Here is a 12,771-nt window from a genome sequence, read left to right as displayed (position 1 = left end):
GTTTTACATGATTTGTGGAGCTCCCTCTGGTGTTGTGATTGTGGTATTCACTGACCTTTGGGAAGTATTTTGACATGTACATGGGTACCTTGGTCGCGTAGTGTATCTTGTAGACCAGGCCCATTGCAAGTTGCTGTACTCTGTCGTCTACTAAGCCATCCTAGGTTGTCAAAGTGGGCAGGGGTGAGGTGGGTTCTAGGAGTCAGGTCAAGCAGTAGTCTGACTAGCTTTAACACTCATGCCGCACACACGCACACTTATGGCCAGAGGAAAGGCCACTTAAAGTAGTATAACATCAGGAACAGTGTATTGCACTACTAAAGCTACCTAGCATGTCCTATATGCTCTGTAAATACTAATGTACAGATACCGAGATGGCACACCATGTACCTGTATATTGCATTGTTTTATTTGATTCTATTAATATGTTGTACCACTGTATTTTTATTGGATTCTATTATATGTTGTACCACTGTATTGCACATCGTCGCGGGCAAGACCAGCCGCATTTCATTGTATACCTGTATGCCGTGACAATTAAAACTCTTGACTTGACTTGACTTGACTTGTTTTGAGATGTTTGTAATTTATTTTTTAGTGCCTTTGAGGTGCTTTGGTACCATGAGGTGCAAGCATAGTCGTAGTACCCTTGAATGAGTGCTCCTGCTAGAGTCTTCAGGGTATTCTTGTTTACCAGAGAGGAGATCCGGTACAAGAATCGCGTTCGTTGGTTGACTTTTTTTATTACATTGGATGCCATTTTGTCACAGGAAAGATTAGCCTCTAGGATGGAACCCAGGTAGGTAATTTCATCTTTCCTTGTGATAATATTGTCACCCACTGTAACCGAGAAGCCGTCGGTCTTGCTGAGTTTGTTATTTGATCCAAAGAGAATGGATTCCGTTTTACCCAGGTCACGTGTAATGATAGTTTGTTATCAGCGAGCCAGGTGCAGATTCTACCGAGTTCAGAGCTGAGGGCTTTTTCAACCTCTCTGTCAGAGACCAGCGGGGCAGAGTCGTCCGCGAACAGGAACAAGTTGCAGTCACAAGCTAATGACATGTAATTTGCATAAAATAGGAACAGTAAAGGTCCTAATATGCTTCACTGGGAGGGGGGGGGGGGGGGGGGGGACAGTGTACCGTTCACCTCCACCATCTGTTCTCTCCCCTCCAGGTAGGATTGCATCCAGCTCACTGAAGAGCTTTGGATAAAAGCGTCAGCTAAATGACTAAATGTTAATGTAAAGAACTATCAAAACCAATTGCTTTTAGCTTATCAATCAGAATGGAGTGATTGACGGTGTCAAAAGCCTTTTGTAGGTCCAGCATGACCATGCCGAAGTATTTGCCTGCGTCCCACCTCGTGTTTGATGTGGTCGTTCAAATAGAGAAGGCATGGGTCAGTGGAATGGGAAGTTCTGAAGCAAGATTGGAATTCGTAGATTAGCTTTTTTTCAGCAAGGCACTTTTTTGACCTGTTCGTAGACAGTTTTTTCCATAACTTTCGAGATGGAGGTAAGAATAGAAACAGGGCGGTAGTTGCCTGGGTCTAATTTGCTGCCTTTTTGTGCAGGGGGGTCACTCTCGCAATTTTGAAATCATTGGGGACGTGCCCCTGTTTTATGGACAGGTTTATTATGTGGGTGATGATTGGGGTGATGGTGGCTGCTGAGTCTCTGAGGAATTTGGAGGAGATATTGTCATGGCCAGCGGCCTTGTTATTAGGTTGGAGGGCGCTCCGTTTTTTGAACACCTCATCAGTTGTTTAGTGTCATTACCAGTTTAAAATCGTCTTTGCGAACACCTAGGTTTTTGTAGAAGGCTAGGATGTGTTTTACACCAAACAGGCCAGAGTGGGAGGGTAGTTTGTTAACCAGTGTTGTGGCTATATTCGTGAAGAAGATGTTTAAGTAATTGGCCACATCCAGCTTGCCCGTGATGAGTGTCATCTGTCTTAATGTTGATGTTTGTAAATCTGGTTTTCAGTTTCTTACTGCAGCCTAGTTTGTTGTTGAGTAATTTCCAAAGCTCACTGGGTTTGTTTTTGTTTCTCAGTTTTATCATTGATTTTTGTGCAGATTTTATCATGGTATTTACATAGTTTCTTAGTCCATTTCTTTGTTGTCTGAGTCTAACCATGCAGGCTTGGAGATCACTGTTGAAGCTTTTGGCAAGCTTTGACTGACTTTTATGAAGTTCAGAGCATTTTTTGTTTCTGGTTTTCATAGTGGTCAGTATGTCCGAATGCACCCATGGCTCAGCACGATTTTTAACCCTGGTGGTTCTCAGGGGAGCCATGTTGTTAAGTATTGCTGAGAATTTGGTTTTGAAGCCATGCCATGTTTGTGTTCCTGTATAAACCTGGTTGTGGCCCAACAACTTTTTCTTTATAGTTTGTGTGCTGCCACTGCCAGTGTGCATACTTGTGGCGTGTGGTGGATTTTCAAACCTTGTTGTTCCAATCAGACTCGGATAAGATCAGATTCCTTTAGAATGTCTCAGTGAAAATACAAAAACCTGCTCTCCTTTTTATCAAACAGGTTATGCTTTGTGTGCTGCCAGTGTGCAGCTTGTGGCATGTGGTGGATTTTGCATATCCTCCTTCCAACTTCGTTAGTACCTAACCTAGACTGTTCCTTTTCTGTATGCAAACCTTGTGTTCCTGTATAAACCTGGGTGTGACCAAACAACTTTTTCTTAAGTTCACCGGACTTGGTAAAATAATTTTCCAAAACAAGAAGTCTAAGAACAATACGGAAAGTGGTACAAATACATTTTACTTTGTATCCCTTTTTTTTTTTAACAATTTGTTTTAGCAAATTCCTGTGATATGGTAAATGGTAGCAAATGGGATGCACCGATATGAAAATTGGCCGCCGATACCGATACCGATTGTTCAACTAACACTATCGGCCGATACCGATACCGATATTTGTATATAAGTATTTGTAATTTTTTTTTTTTTATTAATATATATATATATTTTTTTAATTAAACTACTGTATATTTGTATGTGTATGTTTGTATTTGTAGGCCTCTTTACTTACTTAAAAAAAGGAAACATCAAGAAATATGTTTATGGTATCACTATCTCTCTCCCAGTATCGTCTTGCGGCCTGCAGAGGGATACTATTTTCTCAACCAGAGCTTTCAACCAATGCAATGGAACCATTCTTGCGGCCTGCAGCGGGATACTATTCTCTCAACCAGAGCTTTCAACCAATGCAATGGAACCATTTTGATTGACAGTCGATTCGGCCAATTACGCCACACCGCTAGCACCCACCTCCTGCTGTCCTTACCACCAATCGGCAAGCGTTTATACATTTTTCTACTTCCGGGCATGCCGCCATTGTTCTGTTTGCGAGAGCACTGCAGAAGAACACACTTAACGTAGCTACGTTAGCTGCCCGGCCCGGCGCCCGCCGACCGGCGCTCCACGCATGACCAAATGAGACATAATGATTTTACTGCAACAAATGTTATAATAAAACAAAGCCTTTCTATACATTTGTCTGGTTGAAAACTTTATTAACAGATTGCAGAATGTGTAGTTGGGTACGGAATGAGCAACGGAATGGAACCGAGCTATGAACGGACTAACGGAGGAATGCCTTGTTTACTGCTATCTTCGGGTAAATAATATGCTTGTTATTGAACGTGTAACACTTCATTTTAACAGCAGATACTTTCTTAAATGCCATCTTCCCGAGAGAGGGTGTTGACGGGGAGTTGTGTTATTAATAGCATTGAACAGCTAACCGAAAGCTAGCGTTAACTATTGTTAAAGGTTTAGCCATAACGTTACCTTGGCTAAAGTTGGGGGTATTAATAATGCAGCAATAATGGCTGCAGACCTGCAAGCAAAGTACAGCAAGTTGACAAAGGAGTATTCCAACGCAAATCACATTTTCACCAGTAACGTTGGTCTTGCATCTCCCGGTAGCTAATGAACGGACTCGGAGTAATGCCTTGCTGCTATGGGTAATAATAATATGCTGATGTTATTGTCCGTGTAACACTAACTATATAACGCTAATGCCACAAAACGAATGCCTTGTTAATCATAAGTACTAGTTACTTTGATGCAGTAGCTTGTGTGTGGGGGGGACGGCGGGCGTTGTGCACTGCAGGTAGGTCGCGAGTGAACTTTTTTTTTGTTGCCTTTTGACGCTACACAAATTGATGGGTATTTATCGGCGACTGCTATCAGCACATTTGAGCTTATCGGCCGATAGCAGTCAACAAGGCACTTATCGGCCGATACCGATACCCGACCGATATATCGGTGCACCCCGTTATGTACCATGATCTTGGTTACTCCTGTGTCACTGTGCATGCAGGTGATTGCTGCTAATTGGCTGATCTAATTGGACACCTGCCTGGGAGGCTCAAAGGCACTTCCTCACCCACACATGCATGCATGGTCACGGTTGCTAGAAGAGATTGTTGAAACAGTGTCTCTCTCTTCCACCACTTTGATCTTTAGTTTGTGCTAGTTATCATAATTAGAATAGTCTTTTGGTTTAAACACAGACCATTGGTGTCTGTGTGCACTTATGTTGCTTCCCTTTGAGCCAAGTTCAAGTTCAAGTTCTTTAATAGTTGTCATACAGAAGTACAGAATACTTTCATACAAAATGCTTCTTACTGTTACGCTCCAGAGACTGTGCTAGACAAGATAGTATCAAATAACATAATAACATAATATAGCATGAATTTAGAAGAAGAAAATGAGGTCACAGTGTTCGGTATAGACATATGTACAATGTTCTGAGTTACCATATAATATACAATACACAATACTATGCAGTGTACTAATGTACAGTACTATCTAGTGCAAAGCAGAAATGGGATGAGGTACAATTTTAGGTACAGTTTACAGTAAGGTGTACGAGTTGTAGTGCAATCCTTCATCCATAAATATAAAGTGTGGGGAGTGGGTGCTACAGTGTGTTTGTTTAAAGTGGGTGTGTGCTATAAAGTGTGTGGAGTGGGTGCTACAGTGTGTTTGTTTAAAGTGAGTGTGTGCGTGTGGATGTGTGTGCTATGTGCGTTTGGTGGTTGTTGTTGTGTAGTGTTCATTCATTGTTCGTTTAGCAGCCTGATGGCCTGGGGATAGAAGCTACTTCTGAGTCTTTCTGTGCTCGCCTTGAGACTCCGGTATCGCTTGCCTGACCGCAGCAGTTCAAAGAGGCAGTTGTTCGGGTGACTGGAGTCTTTAATGATTCTCTTAGCCTTGCCCTTGCAACGCTTGTAGTAAATGTTCTGGAGGGTGGGGAGCCCCCCTCCAATTGTGCGTTCGGCTGAACGTGTCACTCTTTGTAGTCTGCTTCGGTCTTTTGCAGTGCTATTCCCAAACCAGGAGGTGATGTTGCCGGTCAAGATGCTCTCTATTGTACATGAGTAGAAGTTCTTAAGGATCTTCTGGCTGACTTGGAACTTCCTTAGGCGCCTGAGGAAGTAGAGGCGTTGTCGTGCCTTCTTCACCACACTGTTAATGTGTGTGGTCCATGTCAAGTCCTCGGATATGTAGGCTCCGAGGTACTTGAAGCTGTTGACTCTCTCAACCGGTGCCCCGTCGATGCTGAGGGGGCTGTAGTCCTTGACCCCCGACCTCCTGAAGTCCACAATCATCTCCTTTGTTTTGCTGACGTTCAGGGAGAGGCTGTTTTCCTGGCACCATCCCGCCAGGACCTTGACCTCTTCCAGGTAGGCCCTCTCGTCGTTGGCAGAGATCAGGCCCACCACCACTGTGTCAGCAAATTTGACGATTGTATTGCTACTCCGCTGAGCCACACAGTCGTGTGTGTACAGGGAGTAGAGGAGGGGACTCAGAACACAGCCCTGGGGGGCCCCTATGTTGAGGGTGATGGATGAGGAGGTGCAGTTGCCTGCTCTCACCACCTGGGGTCTGCCAGTCAGGAAGTCCAAGACCCACTGGCAGAGGTCATAGCCCAAGCCCAGGTCCCTGAGCTTGGCTATGAGTATGGAGGGGACTATGGTATTGAATGCCGAGCTGTAGTCGATGAATAGCATTCTCACATAGTTCCCCTGCCTCTTGTCCAGGTGTGATGCTGCTGTGTGCAGCACATGGGATATGGCGTCCTCCGTGGACCTGTTGGGGCGGTATGCAAATTGCAGGGGGTCCATGTTGATGGGGAGGGAGGAGCAGATGTAGCCCTTTACTAGCTTCTCAAAGCACTTCATGGCTATGGAGGTGAGAGCTACAGGGCGGTAGTCGTTGAGGCAAGCAGGCTTGGATTTTTTGGGTACAGGGATAATAGTGGACTTCTTCAGGCAGGTGGGGATGACAGCCTGTTCTAAGGACAGGTTAAATATGTCAGTGAATACTGGGGCCAGTTGGTCGGCACAGACTTTTAGGACGCGGCCGGGGATGCCGTCCGGACCTGCTGCCTTCCTGATATTCACTTTTTTAAAGGTCCGCCTCACCTCATGCTCTGTTACCCTGAACACTGCGCCTCCATCAGCAGCCGACCCCCCCCCCCCCATTGCCGAGGCTTGTGAGCTGGTGTTGTTATTACCAGCATCAAACCTCGCATAGAAGGTATTGAGGTCGTTTGCTAAGGAGATGTCACTGTTCAGTTTGAGGGAGGCGCCTTTGTAGTCTGTCATCGTTTTGAGCCCCTGCCACATAGCTCTAGAGTCAGCTTGTTCAAACTGGAGTTCAATTTTATCCCTGTAGCGCCGTTTGGCCTCTGACACTGTCCTCCTTACGTTGTGTCGCGCCACCTTGTGGTCATTCATGTTGCCTGCCACTAGGCCGTCATTGTATGCTTTGGTGCGCTCTCTCAGAGCTTCACGGACGGATTTGTCTACCCAGGGTTTTTGATTTGGGTAAACTTTCATTTTGGTAGTGGGGATTGTTTCTTTCACCCTAGTACAAACATAGTCCAGCACTGTCTCCGTGTAGACATTAATGTTATCTGTGTCGCGGAACACATTCCAGTCTGTGTAGTGAAACACTGACCGGATCGTCTCTTCTGACGTCAGATCCCATTTCTGCACCTCTCGCGAGACTACGGGAGTACTTTTAATTCTCTGTTTGTACTTTGGTGAAAGAAAAATTGACGCGTGATCTGATTTACCAAAGCCACTATCAGAATGAGCCTTGTAGCCACCTTTAAATTGCGTGTAACAGTGATCTAGGATGTTACCGCCTCTGGTGTTGCAAGTCACATGCTGATAGAAGTCAGGCAATACCTTTCTCAGATTGGCGCTATTGAAATCTCCCAGTACTAAAATGGCGGCGTTAACGTTAGCCACTTGTATTCTATTTACCTCGTCGTGTAGTCTGGAGAGCGCAACCTTGTTGCTGGCTTGCGGTGGAATATACACTCCGATCAGGACGATCGCCGTTAACTCCCTCGGGAGGAAGAAAGGACGACACTTGATGGTTATATATTCCAGTTCTGGGGAGCAGTGGTTGGATAATTCCTTCACGTTCGTTGGATCGCTCCAATTTTTGTTAAACATGAAGGCAATACCTCCTCCACGTTGTTTACCGGACTCTGATGACCGATCCTTGCGATGGATAAAGAAGTGATCCGCTGGTTGAATTGCGTGATCTGGAACCTCCGGTGTGAGCCATGTTTCGGTGAAGCAGAGGACATTGCAGTCCCTAACGTCTCTTTGATATTGAATCCTTGCTCGGATGTCATCCAGTTTATTGTCTATTGATTGTACATTGGCTAGCAATATACTGGGCAGTGGTGTACGGTGGCGTCTGGATCTCAGCCTGTTACGGATCCCAGCCCTCTTTCCTCGTCGTCTTTTCCTGGGCTCTGGGAACAAAGGATCTGGTCCTAATCTCCGGAGAATTTCTTCAGGCCATTGATGCGGTTCGGAAAGCTGATCCAGCGAGTAATCCAGTTGGTAAGTTTCCCGTAATCCAATGTCTATGAGTGACTGACGGTCATATACATTAAATGCACCAACAGTTGGTACGCACAAAACTCTAAAAACTATAAATATTAACAAAAGTAAACACAGTCTCGACGGAGCGAACAGAGAGGCAGCCGGTCGGAGCGGCGCCATCATCTCTCCAGCCAGGGTCATAACAATTGGGCGCTCGTCCGGGAGTGAATTTGGAAAACAGATACCCCTAGATTTGTTTGTAAAAAAAATTAAAAAGAGAGAGAGAAGGATTTTTTTTTTTGCATAGTGTGTCTTGGTGCTGTAGTTTGGGTAGTGTTCAGGTGTTGTGTAAGCTGATGGGGGCTTGAGCCGGTCTTCAAACAGGTGAGTAAGCCTTTACTTTGTGATTTGATATGACTACTTGTATGCTGTTAAAATATTTAGTTTAGTGGACATCACATGTAGGTAGTGTCATTATTTTCTGGCTGGTTGTAGCTTCCTGTGTACCACTTACCCCTGGGGCAGTCATAGAAGGGATTAGTACCATCTACTTGTCAAGTTTCAAGTTTCTTTAATAGTTGTCATACAGAAGTACAGAATACTTTCATACAAAATGCTTCTTACTGTTACGCTCCAGAGACTGTGCTAGACAAGATAGTATCAAATAACATAGTATAGCATGTAATTTAGAAGAAGAAATGAGGTCACAGTGTTCGGTATAGACATATGTACAATGTTCTGAGTTACCATATAATATACAATACTATGCAGTGTACTAATGTACAGTACTATCTAGTGCAAAGCAGAAATGGGATGAGGTACAATTTAGGTACAATTTACAGTAAGGTGTACGAGTTGTAGTGCAATCCTTCATCAATAAATATAAAGTGTGGGGAGTGGGTGCTACAGTGTGTTTGTTTAAAGTGGGTGTGTGCTATAAAGTGTGTGGAGTGGGTGCTACAGTGTGTTTGTTTAAAGTGAGTGTGTGCGTGTGGATGTGTGTGCTATGTGCGTTTGGTGGTTGTTGTTGTGTAGTGTTCATTCATTGTTCGTTTAGCAGCCTGATGGCCTGGGGATAGAAGCTTCTTCTGAGTCTTTCTGTGCTCGCCTTGAGACTCCGGTATCGCTTACCTGACCGCAGCAGTTCAAAGAGGCAGTTGTTCGGGTGACTGGAGTCTTTAATGATTCTCTTAGCCTTGCCCTTGCAACGCTTGTTGTAAATGTTCTGGAGGGTGGGGAGCCCCCCTCCAATTGTGCGTTCGGCTGAACGTGTCACTCTTTGTAGTCTGCTTCGGTCTTGTGCAGTGCTATTCCCAAACCAGGAGGTGATGTTGCCGGTCAAGATGCTCTCTATTGTACATGAGTAGAAGTTCTTAAGGATCTTCTGACTGACTTGGAACTTCCTTAGGCGCCTGAGGAAGTAGAGGCGTTGTCGTGCCTTCTTCACAACACTGTCAATGTGTGTGGTCCATGTCAAGTCCTCGGATATGTAGGCTCCGAGGTACTTAAAGCTGTTGACTCTCTCAACCGGTGCCCCATCGATGCTGAGGGGGCTGTAGTCCTTGACCCCCGACCTCCTGAAGTCCACAATCATCTCCTTTGTTTTGCTGACGTTCAGGGAGAGGCTGTTTTCCTGGCACCATCCCGCCAGGACCTTGACCTCTTCCAGGTAGGCCCTCTCGTCGTTGGCAGAGATCAGGCCCACCACCACTGTGTCGTCAGCAAATTTGATGATTGTATTGCTACTCCGCTGAGCCACACAGTCGTGTGTGTACAGGGAGTAGAGGAGGGGACTCAGTCTTGTACCATACCATATACTTGACGGGTTGGTGGTCAAAATGATCTTTGGCTGGTAGCAGGTGTGGTTGAAGAGGGTTAGGTCTACAGTGCTTTAGCTTCAGTATAGGTAGGTTAGGGTGCCAGAAAATACAGGTAGTGTGTTAGGGCCTGATGTAAGTTATTTTTTGTGTGTAGACATGTGGTGGGCCTGGCAGTTCTTAATTGGCTGCACTGCAGTGTAGATGTAGAAGCTGTAAATAGTCATATCAGATTATAAGGGCACCTGTTTGAATTTGTTTGTTGTATTTAATTTTTGTTTTGAGTGTAACACAGGGGGTTTTGCCTCACTAGTTTGTGTTACTGAAGGGCGTTGGTTCTCTTGTGTGGTGTGCCATTTGCTGTGCCAACTCTGCTCTGTGCTAACTCTGTGCTAACTCTGCTCTGTGCTAACTCTGTGCTAACTCTGCCCTGTGCTAACTCTGCCCTGTGCTAACTCTGCTCTGTGCTAACTCTGCCCTGTGCTAACTCTGCCCTGTGCTAACTCTGCTATGTGCTTCAGTGGTTCTTTATGGTTCTTTAGTGGTTCTTCAGTGGTTCTTTATGGTTCTTCAGTGGTTCTTTAGTGGTTCTTCGTGGTTCGTCAGTGGTTCTTCGTGACTGTAAAGTAAAGTGAGTAGTTTGTGGTGACTGGTACAGTAAGGATGGCTACCATAGAGGATTTTATTGATGGCCCTTCTGATTAAACTGTGTGGGTATCAAACAAGAGACTGTCAGGATTTAAAACTGTGTAGGACCCAGCCCAGAGGGAGGTTTGCCCTGAGTGGGAGGTTTGAAGGGTGAAAGTGGGTATAAAACAGGAGGGAAGAGTGTCAAGTTTTAAACTGTGGATACCAAACAGAGAAGGTAAAGACGACTTTGAACTGTTGAACAGTAATCCAGAACTATTTCATTGCACTGTAAAAATATATTTGATCTATTCTATTCTGTTTTATTGCATTGCACAATTTTACTCCGTCTATTTGATCTTACTCTTTTTATTATTGTCTATTTAAAACTGAATCAAACTATAAACGAGGTGGCCTGTTAGATCCCAATGTGAAAAACTGTGATTTTATATGTCTGCACTTTATGAAGCACTTTGAGCTGCAGTTTCTGTATGAAAGGTGATATACAAATAAAGTGTATTATTATTTTAAAATGGCATTTAAAAGGATCCAATATTTATGGCTAAAACCAATTTCCGACAATTAGTTACACTTTAGATAAAAATATAAAATGTCTTTATTCAGAACAATTTGATCATGGATGAACAAAACTTTCAATGTGAATGGTTGATTTGAATTTCAAGGACTTTTTAAGCACCTTGTTAAAAAATGGCTGTTTTCAAGGAATTCCAGGCCTTGACTTATTTGTCAAAAATCAAGCACTTTAAGCACTTCAAGGTCCTTGTGCGAACCCTGATGTACATTACAGTGAAATGCTTGGTTCTGTATGAGCCTCCTGAGATTGTGCTTCATACAGTAAACATTTTTTAAAAGAATAAAGACCAAACACTATACAAAATATACAAACCAAAGTACAACCTAAAGTACAAAATTAAGTACAAAATGCAAACTTATTTTTTTTGTCTCTCCTGTGTCCTTTAGGAGGTTTGATGTTCTCGAGTCTAAAATTAACCGTCAGGCCAGGGCCATAGAAATAAAGTGGTTTCACGTTAAAAAAAAACTCATTTTCAGAATAAAGGCTAGACTTTAAAGGCTAGACTTAACTCATCGACTGCCACGCTCTTTTCCCATCTTTACTCAATGGTGCCAGCGTTATTGTAGCTTGTTTAGTTTTTTTGTGTAACACACTTTGAGCTGCAATCTGTATGAATGGTGCTATATAAATAAAGTTATTATTATTATTATTATTATTATTATTATTATTATTATTATTATTATTATTATTAATGAATTCATTGAATTGACTGGACTGATTAAACAAAGGTTTCAACGTGTTCAAACAGGTTATGCTTTGTGTTCCTGTATAAACCTGGGTGTGGCCCAATGACCTTTTCTTTATGCTTTTTTTGTGCTGCCAGTGTGCATACTTGTGGCGTGTGGTGGATTTTCTAACTTTGTTGTTCCAATCAGACTTGGATAAGATCAGATTCCTTTAGAATGTCTCAGTGACAATACAAAAACCTGCTCTCCTTTTTGTTCTCCTTTCTGTCGTGTCGAGAGATTCAAGATCCAATCGTTTTATTTGTCACATACATACACGAGGCATGCAGTGAAATGTAGGTGGCCATGCCCGCCTTGATTATGCAAAATACAAATAATAAAATAGATCAAATCAAATAGAGTAGACATGATAAAAAAAGTTATACGAATAAAATACAATGCTAAACTTAACATACCCATACCCCACTCATACCCCACTGAATAAAGACAATGAGTAATATATATACAATAATATACAAATATATACATATTCTTTTCTCTTTTTTTTTTAGGAACACTGCACGTCTTCCTAGGCTTCCTAGGAGGCTTAAAAGCGCTCCTGGACAGCCGCGGGGTGTGTCCCAGGAGAAGAGCCCCGAGCCTGGTATGTCATAAATGTATAGATGTAGCAGTACTGTCTATCTGTATGTCATGTATGTCATTATGTCCTGATGAATTGAAAATGGGGGACCCTGATGTAAACAAGACGAAAGTCTTTCTCTGGTCTGCATCCCCTTAACAATTGTGTGTATTGAGCTGTACTGTATTGTACCCATTCTGCAATCTGTTAATAAAGTTTTCAATCAATCAATCAATCAACCAACTCAGGGTAGCTATCGTGTCTTCCAGAGATCGGCCTAGGGGAAGGGCCGGCTAGGGAGAATCCGTAGCCCGCGTGGGCTTGAGGGCCTACTGGCAACCCCAGGTCAGAAGTCCCCCGTGGGGACGCCTGGTGACCCGAGAATTGTATTTAAAAACACACCGTGTCCCTTCCAGTGGTGCAGTCGTAATATGGGAACTGCCCAAACGCCACGTGCACGCGCATGCGCATACATGTTCCCTCGGTTGCGCACAGAACAGATGATTATTATGCAAGACTCGACCTGGAGGAAGACTCGAGGAAGAGA

The 12,771-nt window shown here is 43.7% G+C and overlaps 1 protein-coding gene across 1 annotated transcript in view; it reads right to left on the bottom strand.

The window, feature by feature from the left end:
* The window catches only part of aarsd1 (alanyl-tRNA synthetase domain containing 1), a 63,236-nt gene that overhangs the window by 21,896 nt on the left and 28,569 nt on the right, over positions 1-12,771 (bottom strand). The window lies entirely within an intron of this gene.

This window comes from Notolepis coatsorum, assembly GCF_963971535.1.
Source record: "Notolepis coatsorum genome assembly, chromosome: 10".
Lineage (NCBI taxonomy): Eukaryota > Metazoa > Chordata > Actinopteri > Aulopiformes > Paralepididae > Notolepis > Notolepis coatsorum.
Note: the sequence above shows the minus strand (reverse complement) of the source record. Positions and strands in the feature narration are given on the sequence as shown.